At 35.0% G+C, this 17,256-nt stretch overlaps 1 long non-coding RNA gene across 1 annotated transcript in view; it reads left to right on the forward strand.

The window, feature by feature from the left end:
• LOC149799067 (uncharacterized) overlaps positions 1-12,989 on the forward strand; it is a 36,124-nt gene extending 23,135 nt beyond the window's left edge. The window contains exons 2-3 of the long non-coding RNA XR_016420863.1: positions 11,314-11,396; positions 12,798-12,989. This is a non-coding gene — a long non-coding RNA (uncharacterized LOC149799067). The remainder of the gene's footprint in view (positions 1-11,313; positions 11,397-12,797) is intronic.
• The last annotated feature ends 4,267 nt before the right edge of the window (positions 12,990-17,256 follow it).

The raw sequence follows: 17,256 nt of genomic DNA on the forward strand, positions 1-17,256 counted from the left end.
GAGGAAGAAGAGGAAGAAAGAAGACAGGTGAAGAAAAAGAAACAGGAGAAGAAAAGAAGAAGGGACGAAAATGAGGTAAAAACGGTGAAGAAATTCAAAAACAGAGAGACTAAACAAGGAGAAAGAAGAAGTCAATGAACTTTTAATTAAAGTGTTCTGTGGTGAATTGTGAATTGGATTGTAAAAAAATGGATAAAAGAATACATGAATGATATAAGGTAAGTGTCTTTGAGTTTTGATTTTAAAATAAGAAGCTACACTCACGCACTCATACACAGACACGTACTATAAGGGTAAAATGGGTGGGGTTTATTTTTGAGTTATTGGCAAATTGAAATTGTATTTCTTTTCGAGAAATGTGGGTGGCCCTGAAAAGGGCCTTTTTATTTTGGTGTAGGGGTGAGTTTAACCAATCAACTTTAACTGCCTTAAGCCTTTGCCACGGCCAAGGCCTACTTCTGATGATTGGGTTGAAATCACTAAGGGTGGTACGACAGGCTTAGTCACAGGGTTGGCGTGTTTAGCTCGGGAAGGTCGTATTATCTTCGGTCGTGATAAAGAAGTCTGATACATTTGTTTCAGACTTCTTAACTCCGCTAAAATGTCCAACAGTACCGTAGCCGTTTGATTTTCACCCTCTTGTTTCTTTGCTGCTACTTCTTCTTGCTGTTGTTGCTGTTGTTTTTTTCTTACCTCTTCTTGTTGCTGTTGCTGTTGCTGTAGGAGAAAAGCTTGTTCCGCTTCCTTTTGTCGTTGCATAAATTTCTCCAATTCTTCTTTCTGTCTCTGTCTAAAATTCTCCACTTGCGGTAATGAAGAAGGTAACGAAGGTTCTGGAACAAATTCTTGCGAGGTAAGAAAATCCACAAAATCCCAGTGTACCTCTTCTGAAAGTAAGTCCGGGTTCCCTTGGGCAGTCTCCCCTGCTGGTGCACCCCAATGGATCGTTTTCTGAGTTTCCTTCATGTTGAATCACTGTCGCATAGATTGACTGCACACAAGCGCTAACGAATCTATATAGACCACGTGACGTCACAGACTGCTCTCTTCGGATTGGATGCGAGCTGACTGAATTTTGTAACGCGTGTTCGGATTGGTGAATGAATTCAGTCCGTTTCAATCCTTCCTGTACCTATAAATAAGCACAGTTCACTGCATTGATTCACCTATTCTCGTCGCTTCAAGATGTGGACCACAGTTGAGTCATCCACCCTTGTGTCTTCCATGATGTTTAGGACGGACATGCTCATGTATGTCAGGTCAAAGTGGACTGTTGTTGATAGGACAGATACTAGTCAATGGATGAGGAGAGTTTACATAGAAAGACAAGGATGTCTCAAGAGGGTACTTGTGTATGGACCGGTAGTTAGAAGGAGTTTAAGAAGAAGAAGAAGATGTGACAGATGCCATCTATGTTAATATTAATATTAACATAAACCGAAAGGCCCTTTTCAGGGCCAGCCATATTTCTCGAAGAGAGATAGCCTTTCCATTGCCTACCCCTTTTCTAAATTTAAATTTAAATTTAAATTTAAAAAAAACTTTTTTTAAAAAAAAAATAAAAAAAAAATCCCATATTCAATTCCCCTTGTCCCTAGACAAACCCAAACTCTATTCCCATGTTAATTTCCCTTGTCCCTAGACAGACCCAAACTCTATGTTAAATTCCCATTGTCCCTAGAGTGACCCACGATTTTTCTCCATGTTAAATTTCCATTGTCCCTAGAGTGTCCCAGGGGTCTTTTTAATGCTAAGTCCCATTGTCCCTAGGGTATCCCACTTAACTACTTATATATATATATATATATATATATATATATATATATATATATATATATATATATATATATATATATATATATATATATATATATATATATATATATATATATATATATATATATATGTAAGGACAGCGTGTATGTTATAGATATATGTGTAAGGACAGCGTGTATGTTATAGATATAAGGACAGCGTTTATGTTATAGATATATGTGTAAGGACCGCGTGTATGTTATAGATATATGTGTAAGGACAGCGTGTATGTTATAGATATATATGTAAGGACAGCATCTATACCAAATATCATTTTTGTCATTTTGGTTTGTCTGATATTTTCCTCTTTATTCCAGTGGCTTTTTGGTTTTTATTTTTAATTATAATTATTTTCGACTTAGAATTTTGGCAAGTAAACGGTCCACTAATATGTTACTCAAAAGAAAACCTAGTGTTTTATGTGGATGTTCATGCTGTGTGATTTCTCGCATTAATCTATTATCTATTAAAATGAGGCAGGTTGTATCCGAGTGAGGGTCCACATTTCTTTTTCTTTGTTATGTTTCTCCTGACTCGGGTTAGGCCCCTCTTTTTATTTTTTATCCTAATTACCTAAAAATATCCGAAAGAGTTCCCCAAAAAGTTAGTCCCTAAATATTAAGGGATTCTCATATATTGCTGGTTCAAAGAAAATTATCCCCGTGTCCATGTATTGTATGTACATGTCCTGCATGTTGGTTTTTCTGAGGCTCTACTGCAGACGCGATCATTTCGCGTGGCGCACTGTGACATAGCCCTGCAGCGTCTATGTTTCATACTTGGCCAGCATGCTGGGTCCCTGTCCCTTTTACTAATCGGACAGAGAGAGAGAGAGAGAGAGAGTATTCAATATTTGTTGATTAGCTTGTTAGTGTTCTGAATGAGTCGTTTGGAGGCACCGGAGGGGTTTTGAAAAAGTAAAAGTATTCTTAATTTTTATTTTCCTCCGTGAGGTGGAAGATGAGGTCATGCATCTAGACCATGCTTGACGATACAACTTCCCTAAGCGGGAGGTATACCGGATCCCCCATCCCACCTTGGCTCTTATCTAATTTTGGATACATTTAATGTCTCCCTGGGGTGCGAGGTGAGGCCGGGGCTCCGGCCCGCATTTCGCGGTACACGCCCCTAAGTGGGCGGTAAACCAAAGCCTCTTCTCCACCTCCCCTCCCACGGTGATTTTGGTTCCGAGTTAATTTTCTTTATTCTATTCAAGATATTTGCGCATTTAATTATGATAGGACTAGGTAGCACTAGTCCTCCCGTTCCTTTCCTCTATATAAGGTTTCTTTGTTTATTTAACGGGACTTATAACTCCATATATAGTTAATAATCTCGTTGTCTATTCTATGCAATATTTTATTTTTTATGTCAATGGATTTTATGATATAATTAATACTGAAATACATATATGTCTTGGTGACTTAAACATAGTGGCGTAAGTGCCCATGTATTTACGTTACGCTATTAATTTTTTCATAACTTTATAGTTTTCCTTTTTTTCTCCTTTTCCGAAATAAATTCCTAAAGCTTATACTCGATCCTTGATCATGTGTGAGGGTAATACTAGATGATTTCCCCACCAGTTTCTTATTTTAAGTATTTCGATTTTATCATGATTAATTTTCGACCCTGAAGCTTTACCAAACTTTTCAAATTCTTTTTCTATGTGTTTGAATGAGTTTGGGTCTTCCATAAAGTTTGTGCAATCGTCTGCATGTTGTAACATTTTCATTTCATCCCTTATATTTGGGATTTTAATACCTTTTTTATTTTTTTTAAAGTCTTATTTTTATGCTTAGAGCTTCAATCGCTATTACATATAATAGCATTGACAGTGGACATCCTTGCCTCACTGATCTTTAGATGTCAAATTTCCCTGTGTTAGCGCCCTTTACCTGTACTCTTGCAGTTATTTTGTTATACAGGATTTTAATCCATTCTTGGAAACATTTTCCAAATCCAAATTTCTTCAATACTTTTTGTATATAGTTATGTTCCAATCTGTCGAATGCTTTTTCCTGGTTGAATAGTACCATAGCACCTTTCAGAACTGCTTCCTGTAAATAATCTATAATGGTTATTATGCTCAATATGTTGCTTTGTACGTCCCGCCCTTTTGCCCCGCATGTTTGATTAAAGTTAATTATTTTATCCATTCCTTTTCTCAGCTAGTATTTTACTTAAAATGTTGTAGTCAGTATTTAGGAGGGAGATGGGCCTCCAGTGTTCAAGGTCTTTTTTATCCCCGTTCCCTTTATATATTAATGTTATGATCCCTTCCCTCATTGTTTTAGATATTGTGTCATTTCTCAGTAGTATGTTGTTGTATAACCATTCTAGGATGGGCGACAACTCACCCTGGAACATTTTATAAAATTCCGTGGCGAGTCTATCTCCACCTGGAGATTTCCCTTTCGTTAACTGGCTTATACTCTTTTTAATTTCATCAATGGAGAGGAAATCATCACATAGGCTTTAATGTTCTGATGATATCATCTCGCACTTAATCCCCTAAAGTAATCATCTATATTTTCATTTTCAATCGTTTGTGATATGCATAGGTTACTGTAAAATTCTTTAATGTATTCGAAGATTTCTGTTTTCCCCGATAATACATTATTCCCATTATCTTTTAATTTAACTGTATATTTTTCTCCACTCCCCCCACTTCGTAATTTCTCCTTTTTATATAAGCCATCCGCTTTTTTTTAATACATTCCCGTGGATTTTCCCGCTCTTACTTCTCCTCCCCGATTTTCCTCCTCAAGTATTTTGTCAAGTTTTTCTTCAAGTGTTTCTTTTTATTTCTCCTATGTTTCTTTTCTCTAGTTGCCTTTTGATTGTCTCTTTTCCCATTTTCTGTTTCTCTCTCCTTTCTGCAGAATATTGTATCGCTTTCTTTTTTAAAGTGTTTTTAATTTGTCCCATTCTGTTATTATATCTCCATTCCCTTTGTTTGTAAAACTTTCTATCTCTTCCCTAATTTCTTCAATAAAGTCTTGCTTCCTCCAGGATTTTGCTGTTCAATTTCCAATGCCCTTTACCCATTTATGTTTACTTTTCGCATTTATTTCCAGGTAGATTAATTTATGGTCAGATATTTTTATATCCGTGATCCCTGCGGTTTTGTATATGTTGTTCTCATAATTGGTGCAATAAAATGTATGCAGTCTACTTTTTGGGTTGTCTTTGTAATCATACGTAAAATCCCTTCTTAACAAATTTAACCTTCAATAAATATCTATTAAATTATGTTTAATGAACAAGTTCACCATTTCAGGTTTAAACCTTATTTCATTAGTAGTAAGCTCACCCACCCTGTCTATTTTGATCCCCCACCCAATTAAAATCTCCTCCTAATATGAGGTTTTCCATTTTAAAAAATTCTAAATATTTAAACAGGTTTTCAATGAATTGTTGCTTTTTGTATTTATTAGCAGGCATGTATACATTTATTTCTTAGCAGGCATGTATACATTTATTTCTTAGCAGGTATGTATACATTTATGAAATGAGTGTCCTCTATCACAATATGTATCATTCTTCCCGCAAAAAAAAGTTTCCCTCGTTTTTCCGCTCCCAAGCTACTCCTTTCTTATTCTTGATAAAAGTAGCTACCCCTCCCCTCTCATCTTCTGCTTTATAATTATTCACAATTATAACCCCATTTAATTTTTCCTCACATACAATTATTAGTTCTTTAGTCAACTTATTGTGGGTTTCTTGTATGAAAATCATATCATAATTGGTCTAATTGTTTAGTTTAATTAATTTTTCCCTATTTATTCCATTTACGTTTGTTGAGGCTATACGGAAGTTTTTTCCCTCCCAGTGGCGTCACTCAGGTTGGTGTCACCCAGTGTGGTAGCTCATGGTGTCACCCCCATGGTCCTCCCTCCGTAATAGACCATACAGAATCCTTAGTAATGTCATTTTGGTGTCACCCCCTCTGATGGTGTCACCCGGTGCAGTCCGCACCCCCCGCATCCCCCTAGCGACGCCACTGCTGTGCCTGGTAGTCATGTATTTAACTATGATCGGTTATCCGCTTACGAAATCCGACTAGACCGAGCAGTGAGTGCTCTGTAAAATTTGCAATTTTTCATTTTGGTGTCACCCCTCTGAGATGGTGTCACCCGGAGCGGTCCTCACCCCCCCCCCCCGCACCCCCCTAGCGACGCCACTGTTCCCTCCATGTTTGCCTTTCCACCAGGTTGTCGCATTTTTGGTTATACATTAAGTGTTATAGGTTTTAATATAGAATTGAAATATCCCCTAGGGGGTCAAATAGTAATATATTTAGTTAGTTTGAGGGGTCACCGGCCCACCCTTTCAAGAAAATACTTTAATTTGGTTTTCTTTTTCAGTTTCAATTTCTTCTTTTGTCATGTCATTTTCAGTTTTGTCAGTCTATACTGTATCTGTTTCCAGTTCATCTTCAGTGTGTTTGCTGTCACTGTCTTCATCCCTATCTGTTTCAGTTCCTATTTCCGTGTCCGTATCAAACCTTTCATCGCTGAGTTGTACTTAGACCAAATGTTATATAAATATATAAATTTCCCCCCTCTCTAAGACATATAATTCATTTCATTGTCAATTTAGGTAAAAATAAACATATTTCATAGTAAATTAAATTATTTTAATAATTAATATTATTTTGATAACTCATACAACAGGATACTAGCATTCATAGAAATTAAAACAAGTTTACACTGAATTTCTTATTTTTCACAAATATATTAATTCTTTGATTTACCTATAAGTTTGTGTTCTGTTTCTTTAAGTTAAATTTTGCTGCATTTCACTTTTTAAAATTAATTTCATATTAATTAAATTCAGTTTTACTCAATTTCTTTCATGTTCGGTGATTATGCGTGTCAAATGATTTAGTTATACACACTCGAAGATTCACCGCAATTGTGTAATTAATCTTTTTAACCAGAAAATCTAGAGAACATTAGAGAACTAAAGACTTACGTAGAAGCGACTCTAAGATTACTTTTTAAAAAAATAAAAATAGAAGTTATTTTGCCCGCATTATTGTAATGTGTCTCAAAAATGTAGAAAGGTCTGGAACTGCTCATCATTAAAGTAATCCACGAACTGACAACTATGACATCAGCTTCCAAGTAAAATATATACGTCCCATTCCAATACCCAAACCTGGCAAAAACCCAAATGACACCAATGCATATAGAACCATATCTCTAACTGATAACATATGCAAAAAATGGAAACAATGATTAATGACAGACTAAAATATTATCAAGAAAGCAACAATTACATTGTAGAAACACAAAGCGGCTTTCTCAACAAAAGATCCATCCTGGACCAATTGTTCAGACCAGAAGCAAGCATCAAGCTAGCATTTAATGCAAAACGCAAATGCAACAGACATCTATTCGCAGTATCTCTCGATCTAGAAAAAGCATTCGATTTGGTCTGGTCTTATGGCGAAACTTAATCTATACGAAATAACTGGCCGCATACATAACTGGATAGCAGACTTCCTAACAGATCGGAAGATACTGACAAAAGTAGGGATCAATATTCATATATATATATATATATATATATATATATATATATATATATATATATATATATATATATATATATATATGCATACATACATACATATATATGCATACATACATACATATATATGCATACATACATACATATATATATATGCATACATACATACATATATATATATGCATACATACATACATATATATATATGCATACATACATACATATATATATATGCATACATACATACATATATATATATGCATACATACATACATATATATATATGCATACATACATACATATATATATATGCATACATACATACATATATATATATGCATACATACATACATATATATATATATGCATACATACATACATATATATATATATGCATACATACATACATATATATATATATGCATACATACATACATATATATATATATGCATACATACATACATATATATATATGCATACATACATACATATATATATATGCATACATACATACATATATATATATGCATACATACATACATATATATATATGCATACATACATACATATATATATATGCATACATACATACATATATATATATGCATACATACATACATATATATATATGCATACATACATACATATATATATATGCATACATACATACATATATATATATGCATACATACATACATATATATATATATATATATATATATATATATATATATATATATATATATATATATATACACACATATATATATATACATATACACATATATATATATATACATATACACATATATATATATACATATACACATATATATATATACATATACACACATATATATATACATATACACATATATATATATATATATATATATATATATATATATATATATATATATATATATATATATATATATATATATATATATATATATATATATATATATATATATATATATATATACTAATAGGCAAAACTAAATTAGCCAGCAGCTTTGGGAAATATTCGACCATCAACATAACCTCCTCAAATGGCAAATTCCCCCACTGTCCACTCCAAGAAGATTTAGAACACGTTTTTAACACCTGCCATAAGTATGGAACCCAAAGAACTAGGTTTAGGACTAAACAACATAAAAGAGGTACCCCACCGACCTCTCCAGATTTTCTCAGAGAACAAAACTTAAATAAGGACATTACTTACAAAAATATCATAAACTTCCTCACCGACATGGGGGAAAAAGTGGGGATTTAAACAAAAGTGCATGACCCGCTAAACAATAAATAAATACCATTCAATTGATTACAACTAGGGGACAGGCTAACAAATTAAATGTAAGGAACAACAAGACGATATGTCTTTGTCATGATGTCTTAGCGACCCGAGTATTCGGCAAAGAGATCTGTCTTATCCAAATAGATTAGCCTGGAAAAAAAATAACATCACATAAAATAAAATAGGAACAATTATCGAAACTAGTACACAGGCTAATAAACTTAAAATTAGGGAATAAATAAGATCAGATATCTTTAACATATCTTTGCGAAGATCAGATATCTTTAACATATCTTTGCGACCAGAGTATTCGGCAAAGATATCTGTCGTAATCAAATAGACAGCCTGAAAATAATAATAAAAACATACTAATAGCTTCATCCAAAAAACTAGGAAAATAAATCAAACATAAAGATAGATTAGCAAGTACTAAGCCCAACCATAAACCTTTAAAAAAATTAACTAATTATTTTTCTAGGGCACCACAATTCTAAAACATGAAATTAAGGACGCTAATATCTTTTCCTACAGCAATGTGACCGCAGCTTATCTGTAGTACAACAAACGCAACTGCATTAAGGCACAACCTCTCCTCGACGCACTGAAAACAATTACAATAAATAGATAAGACTATACAAAAATAGAATATACAAGGTGGTCTAAAAAGCCCAAGACCATCAGGCCCCGCTGCACAAGGCGGCAAAGTCTATCAAGATAGGAAAACTTACTATAACCCTAAAATTAATACCTATAAGGTGGTCCAAACCCCAAAGACCATCAGGTCCGGCTGCACAATGCGGCAACCAAATACGTAGCGAAACTAGTTAGGACCCCTAAAGTTAAGAATATACGATGATGTCCAAACTCCAAGGACCATAGGCCCATCTGCACAAAGCGGCGCACCATCAAGCCTAGGAAAGTTTAAATAAGCAGACATAAAAGGGTGAACCTAACCAAGAACCACCCCACCGAAATCAGACTCAATAGATAAAGTTTAAATAACCCTACAGATTATTACTAAGGGATTACTGGTGCGCTGCTCATAAAAAAACGGCACAGAATATATCTCCAAAAATCCGTCAAGACGACAATTCATTAACCTTTTGACAAGGGAATCAAAATATTTATACCTTGGATAAACCAAGGTGCCTTCCTAGTGAGCAGGCTCCTCCCTGACCGAGCCTTCCTGATCGCCACAGCCGGACATTTAATTAACAAACGTGCATAGCACATATTAAATATATCTTGGGAGAGTCACGTTTTATTCACTTCATGAACAATTAATTAACCCTCCACATGGGAATAAAAGCCTAAGGGTTCCGATGTGGCTTCATAGTGGCGACCAATCGCTACAGGCGTCACATACTGCTTGGTTGACACATAGCGCAGCTAATGCAGACTGAATTGCTACCTTTAACTTGAGTGTTTGATGGGTCTATCCCACTCGAGTATAGCCTTACATTCAGATCGCTAGGGTCTATGAAGCCAGTCATATTGGCCCAAGACCTGACGGTTCAGTTAAATAGTGCCTTCTATGCACAGTAATGCCTGGGGGATGAGGCTCTAATTCCTTCCCTCGGGATCAAATAAATAGTCCGCTTGTGGACATTAACCAGACGTACATGCCCGTATGGGCGAAAACGTTTATAATTTAAATGACAATGATGATACGCCCCGTCGAATTGCATCATCCCAACACCCGCAATAACAGGCTCGTCAATTACCTAACCACTATTATGTTAAACTTTATTACCTATGCTCACTGCACAGATACCCACTTCGTGTTATTTAATTGTGTCAACTTGTTTTAAGGTCGATATAAAAAAGACTGGTTGGACAACAACCTCTTCAGCAAAACAACAAACCCTTCTTCCATAAATTTTTATTTTATTTTGTATTGTCTATTATTATATTATTATACTATTATATTTATTTATTTATTCATTATTATTTATTTATTGAGAGAGAGAGAGAGAGAGAGAGAGAGAGAGAGAGAGAGAGATAAAGAGAGTTGCACTAGTGAAACCAAAGACGTTGTATACGTAACATTCTGTTACTGGATCGAGGAAATGGATCTGTACATTCTGGAACAGCGCAATTCAGATAATATGGAAAATAATAAAGTAATCATTCAGTAGCTGTACAGGGGAAAGAAACTGACTGAAATTAAACTATAAAATAAATTGTCCTCGTTAAGCCACATATGAAATACAGTGTAGGAAGTAATGCACTTCAATTGCTTGTGCCTTTCCACAGTTTTCTTAATAGTGATGGACTGCAAATTGCAAAAGTGAATACAAGAGGGTGGGTATACTAATAGTACACAAACATGAATATTACTTCAGTAATGTCTAAGGTATGGCAGTTTAGTGTGTGTACAGATTATGAATCGGATTTTGTAGAGTTACTCTATTGCTATTCTTAAAGCTGCTTTTGTCACATGTTCTATATATCTTGATTTTACTTTGAACTGTTACATGTAACTGTATTCAATATAACTACGTCAAAGCAGAATTTTTAAGTTCTTGCTCGATATAGGGCTCAGAAACTATTCATACGTATTGCCTTTCAGTTACAGATTTGGAATATAATTATATTTCGCAATGACAGCCATTTGTTAATTTTTTATTTGTCAGCTCATTTTTTTCTTTATTTCTAGGCCTTATTGAAGGTGTGATCGGTACCCTTGTCATAACACTCGTAGTGGGTTTGCCTGTTTTTTATTAGGATTTGCACGAAAAGGTAAAACAAGTCATTATTTTCTGACAGATCTGATAGTTTGATAAATAAGCCTACCCTCAGTTCGCTGTTGGTATGTTAGAGGCTTGTGATATGATCTCCCCATTTCATTAAACATCTCAATTATTGCAGACAAATTTGTCCGCAACATATAAATACACATCTCGACCGTGTTTAGGCGCTTACTGTTATTTTTCACCTATCTTGGGTGACAGACGGATGATGGGGCCTTTCCGTGATTCGCACAATACATTTCCGTATCAAATCAGATGTCTGACGACTTGTAAATCCACGTTGAATCACGTAACTCTTTTACTTATCGCCAGTTGGAAATACCCTCTAATATGGACGGAAAATTGGCTGTTCCAGCTATATCGAGGAACCAATCAAACACGACAGAGTATTTCAAATGGTATTTAAGTCATGTAACTCGAGTGTCTGTAATTTATCATATGACTATCATATGATGAATAATATCTCATGTGACTCTTATCATGGTTCAACTGCGCGTCAAATCACAACATTAAAACATTAATTTTACATTGTAATCCAGATTGCTCAATTAATCCACACATTTATTATATGTCGTGTTGTTAATCGGTCATATGATGACATATTCATCACGTGACAGTCACATGATATATCAATAAAAAAAATTAAAAAAACAACAACGACAAAACATTTCGACCTAGATGAGTCGCATTTGATTTGTTCCTTGCAATAGGTGAACAGGCTTGTGTGGCCTCGTAATTGATAATGGCGACAGTAGGCAGAGTAGCGTGAATCCATTTAATTTACAAGTTTTTTTTAATCATCGGATTTGAAATAGAAACATCCTGTACAGATCACATTAAGGCATTTGCAACCGATCGTAACGAATGAACCGCGAGAAATACCGGAAAATCAGATTCTATCTGTGTTTTCCTTTTGTTGGTTTTAAACGCCCTTTTAACATTAGCTAAATCGTGACGAACAAAAATGGAGCAAAGTCCAGTTCGCAGTGACACAAATAGGCTGCCGCCTCGGGTTGGACTAGGCCAGTTTGGAACGCGCGAACCTTTTATTACGAGTCCGAAGCTCTAGAACTTGAGCCACCCCGGTTCATGACAAATATCTAAAAATGCAGGTAGGTGTTGCGCACGAATCTTTCAGCAATAATGTCAATGTTTTATGAAGGGATTAGATCACAAACCACTAACATTATAAAACATTTTTGGGGGTAGAATTATCGGACTAAGATTGTATCAAATGGTATAATCATTTATCTATATCCTAAGTTTATTTGCCATGAGACTTTAACACCATACTATTTAGATACACCAGCACTTGGTATTATGCTTGCAAATCAATTTGCTTTTGGCTTTGAGAATTCCACTTCAAATCAGAAACTATCTTCATTTTCAGGATTGGACAGGGTAGTTATGAGGTACGCGGAATACGACAGGAAAAGCTCCACTGTGAGTCTTTTAGACAAGGTAGTCATGATGTACATGGTGTCGCAGAATAGAAACCGAGTGGGTTTTTGGACTAAATGAATAAGACAAGCACACTGTGTGAAAGATGGAAATTTATGAAATGAATTAATAAAGAAAAATATATTTCTGTAAAAATACGATGATTCTCTCACTCTCAACATGCGATTGACCCACTCACTCTACACAAACATTCACACATTGAAAATAAATCAAGAATATGAATTTAATATGAAATACAGATCCAAGAAACCTCATGGACTGCAGATACGTTGAAATAATATTATACGCTACAAGAGAGATTCACATAATCTCAAGTATGGACTCCGATTAAGATTCAGACTAATCTTATGATATTCAAATGTGTTTCAAAATAATGTCATAAAACTATATCTTATGAACATAAAAATGCACCCAATTAGAACAACAATTGGACCAAACGTATGCTTCTAAACCCTTGTACAGTCGCGCGATTCCTTGGGTTGGCCCACGCTCTTATCGGCCGCTCGCACCCTTCCTGGATCCACCACGTATACAGTCATACGTATACACACGTACAGACAGCATACAGCCCCCTTTTGAATTAGTTACGTCTACGTCCGTGACGCAGACATACGTACATACGTATCGACAGCACGCAGCCCTAAATACTCTGGAAACTCCAGACAGCTCTAAACAGCTTCAGACAGCTCTAGATAACTCTAGTCAGCTCTAGTCATAGTCACAGTCAGCTACAATAAAACCAAACTGGTTCTGTAAAAATCTCTAGATATATGCTAATACATCAACCTCTAATAGTGACTTATAATTCAAAGTTCAAATCTGCGTTATAATAAATGCATTATTACACGATAAGACATTACAAACTAAATAAGCTTCGCATATCAAATGAAATATAAATTTAACACTTACCCCTATGGCTGGAGAACAATGGAGAGTGTACACTCCTTGACGTGATCCAAAACGACCAGTGTCGATTGAGAAATTGATCTTACTTAAATCCATAGGAGAGTGAGCAAAAGTCAGGGTAAAATACCCGTGCATATCATGTTATTAATGTCCCTCGTCGCAAGTAATTTCAGGCGAGGTACATGTTAATACAGTCGCTTACCTGGAAAAACACTTATTCACCCTAGATAACGTTGTACGTATATACAACGAAAAATAGTCAAATAGTTCTAAGGCAAAACCAAGTTATTTTTTGCCTAATTATGTGACACATGGAACGACACAAGAAGAACGCCACTTTGAGTATATCAATGGTACACTCAGCCAGCCTGTCCGCTAAGGTGCTAGCGTTTAACATAGGCAAATACTTGTTTAATATACATTACATCTTTAAAATACATCTATAATGTAAAACGTGTTGATCTTTATTGATATTAGGTGCTATAGACGACAAAACACAACGACAAAAACTATTGTTTAAAACCCAACGATTATTTCAGTTGATAAAGAGGTATCTCGAGATCTTGATTCTCTCCTGAAAATCGAAGGCATTGGGCTACTTCTTAGTATTATGTTAAAAGAAATAAGAAATAAAATGTATTATGACTTTTTACTTTTAAGTATTGACGATGCATTTTTAAATTTAGACAATATGGATTTTCTGCACATGTAAGGATTCCGTCACCAATATTAGTACAAAAAGCACATCGAACTCCTCCGATTGTCGAAAATATAATGCTATTATGCTTATGGTTTGAAAGATGGCTATTGTCACCAGAATATTCTGTTAAAAATAATGCCAGTTTGAGGCACACGGAATAATACCCCTGTGTTTTCAAAACTCGCGCTATGAGGAAAAAAGGATCCTATCATTCTATTTTAAAATAAAATAAACCGAGATTTAGACTATACGACCATCATAATTTACTTTAAAAAACTTTATATTTTCTTATCGAAACATAGGAAGATTGTTTGGTTTGTCTTCCTCTTCCAATAAAAGAACAAGCCTGAGCAATCGATTGCTCTTGTGTGGCTTTGTGTGGTCACTTGATCAGCCATTCTGCTGCACAAGTGCGACGCAGTAAAATTTAAAACAGTTGAATACAGAGGGGAAAAAAGTATAACTTGTAAGTGAGTCTGTTGTAGTATTAATTTAGCTAAGATAGTTGCTAATTAAGCTTCCCTTTAGAAAATACAGTGAATTAGATCCAACATTTTCGTAAACTGAACATTTTCTGAGTATTAATTATTACTGTTCTGACATACACAACAAAACTGCCATTGTAAAGCCTCTGCTGAAGAAACTAACACTAGACTATAACGATTTAAAGAACTACCGCCCAGTTTCTAATCTCCTATTCATTTCAAAAATCTTAGAAAAGGTTGTTCTATCCCACCTTGTATCTCATCTAAATTCAAACAGTCTTTTTAGCAATGTACAATCTGCATATCGCCCTTGCCATAGTACTGAAACTACTCTTCTAAAAGTAGTTAATGACATTCTCTCTGCGTTGGATAGCGGAAAGATTACAGTCCTCACCCTCCTTTATTTGTCTGCAGCATTTGACACAATAGACCATGATATATTACTTCACCGTCTCCAGCATGTATTTGGCATTCATGATACAGCCTTACTGTGGTTCAAGTCCTACTTGGTCAACAGGACGCAAATTGTATCTGCAAATGGAATACACTCCAGCCCAGTTGATCTATGTTGTGGTGTTCCACAGGGGTCTGTTCTTGGACCTGTTCTCTTCATTCTGTACACTCAGTCGCTCTCAAGTGTCATAGATCATCATCCAGTGTCTCACCAATTGTACGCTGATGCACCCAAATATACAAATCTAGCCACCCAACTGAAGTTGATGCTACCATCCAAGGTGTAGAGAGGTGCATTTTTGATGTGAAATCATGGATGACATGTAACAAGCTGCAGATGAATGATGATAAAACTGAGGCCATTCTAATCACAACACAAAGACTTTCTCATTCATATTCTTAACCTCAAACAATAAATATCAGCAACGCCAACATTAAATTCACACAATCAGTACAAAACCTAGGTGCTACTCTGGACAGTACTCTCACATTGCACCAACATGTGATGAACATATGCAAGGCTGCATATCTTGAGCGGAGACGCATCAGCTCAATTCGCAAATATCTTTCAGTTGATGCCACTAAAACACTTGTGTGTTCATTAGTACTTTCAAGACTGGACTATTGTAACTCAATTCTGTCTGGTTCATCTCAATATCTACTCCAGAAACTTCAAAAGTTCAAAACACAGCTACTCGGATCATACTTAGAGTACCACGATCAGAGCACACCTCCCTGCTGCTCTGTACCCTACACTGGCTATCCATTCCATCCAGAATCAAACACAAAATTTGTTCTCTGTGCTACATTTCACTGTCGGACTCTAGTCCAACATACCTATCTGACCTCACCCATGTGTACACACCAGCAAGATACTTACGCTCCTCTTCTGACAATCGTATACTCATTATTCCCACAATGAAAACAAAGTCATATGGACAGCGTTCTTTTGCATACCAGGGCCAAGCAACGTGGAATGAATTGTCCACTGAACTTAGACACAAAGACACAGTGATCACATTCAAGAGGGCTCTCAAAACTCACTTATTTCGACTGTAAGAACAAACTTAAAGATCTAATAGTGTTTCCTACCTGAAATATTCTCAGCATGTTTTTTTTTATTTTTTAATGTTTTTCTAATTTCATGTTGTTTGTTTTTGTAATAATATTATTATGTTTCTTATCTTACAGATGTTGTCTAATGTTGTAAAGCGCTTAGAGCTTCTAAAGATTAGGCGCTATACAAAGTCCTCATTATTATTATTATTATTATTATTTGGCCCGCCAATGTTGTGGCACTGTGACGGCATCTGTATGTACGACTATTTCCAATTAGTTCCTGGTGACTTTATAGTATGAGGGACTAGCGTTATTTAAATTGGCACTTTATAGCTGAGATTGTGCTGACGTGTTATTAAACCTCACAACTGTGATAAAAAAACAACACAAACGCCGAAAATTCTGTGCAACTAGTTTCGCATTTAATGTATGCTTCTTCAGGCATGAAATGTTTTGAAAGTAACGGATGACGTCTTTTATTTTAAAACAACAATTATGTCATTACGTAGCGTCATAAATGATATGCATCATCATAACAATTATATATGACAGGATCTAAAAGATACACGAATCTCTAATGAAACTTGAATTAGTAAAATATTAAAATAAACTAGAGACAAACAGTCATACATATAATTATATTGTTATAAAGGATATACAATATATCAATTTAAATTATACAATTTTATATCGTATAATTAATAAATATTATAGTCTCCTAAATTTATCCAATAAAACTAGCGTCAAATCACTTTTCAAAATTAAACCAGTTCTCGCTTATAGAA

The sequence above is a fragment of the Sinohyriopsis cumingii genome, chromosome 5, assembly GCF_028554795.1.
Source record: "Sinohyriopsis cumingii isolate HCF-2022 chromosome 5, ASM2855479v2, whole genome shotgun sequence".
NCBI classification, from domain to species: domain Eukaryota; kingdom Metazoa; phylum Mollusca; class Bivalvia; order Unionida; family Unionidae; genus Sinohyriopsis; species Sinohyriopsis cumingii.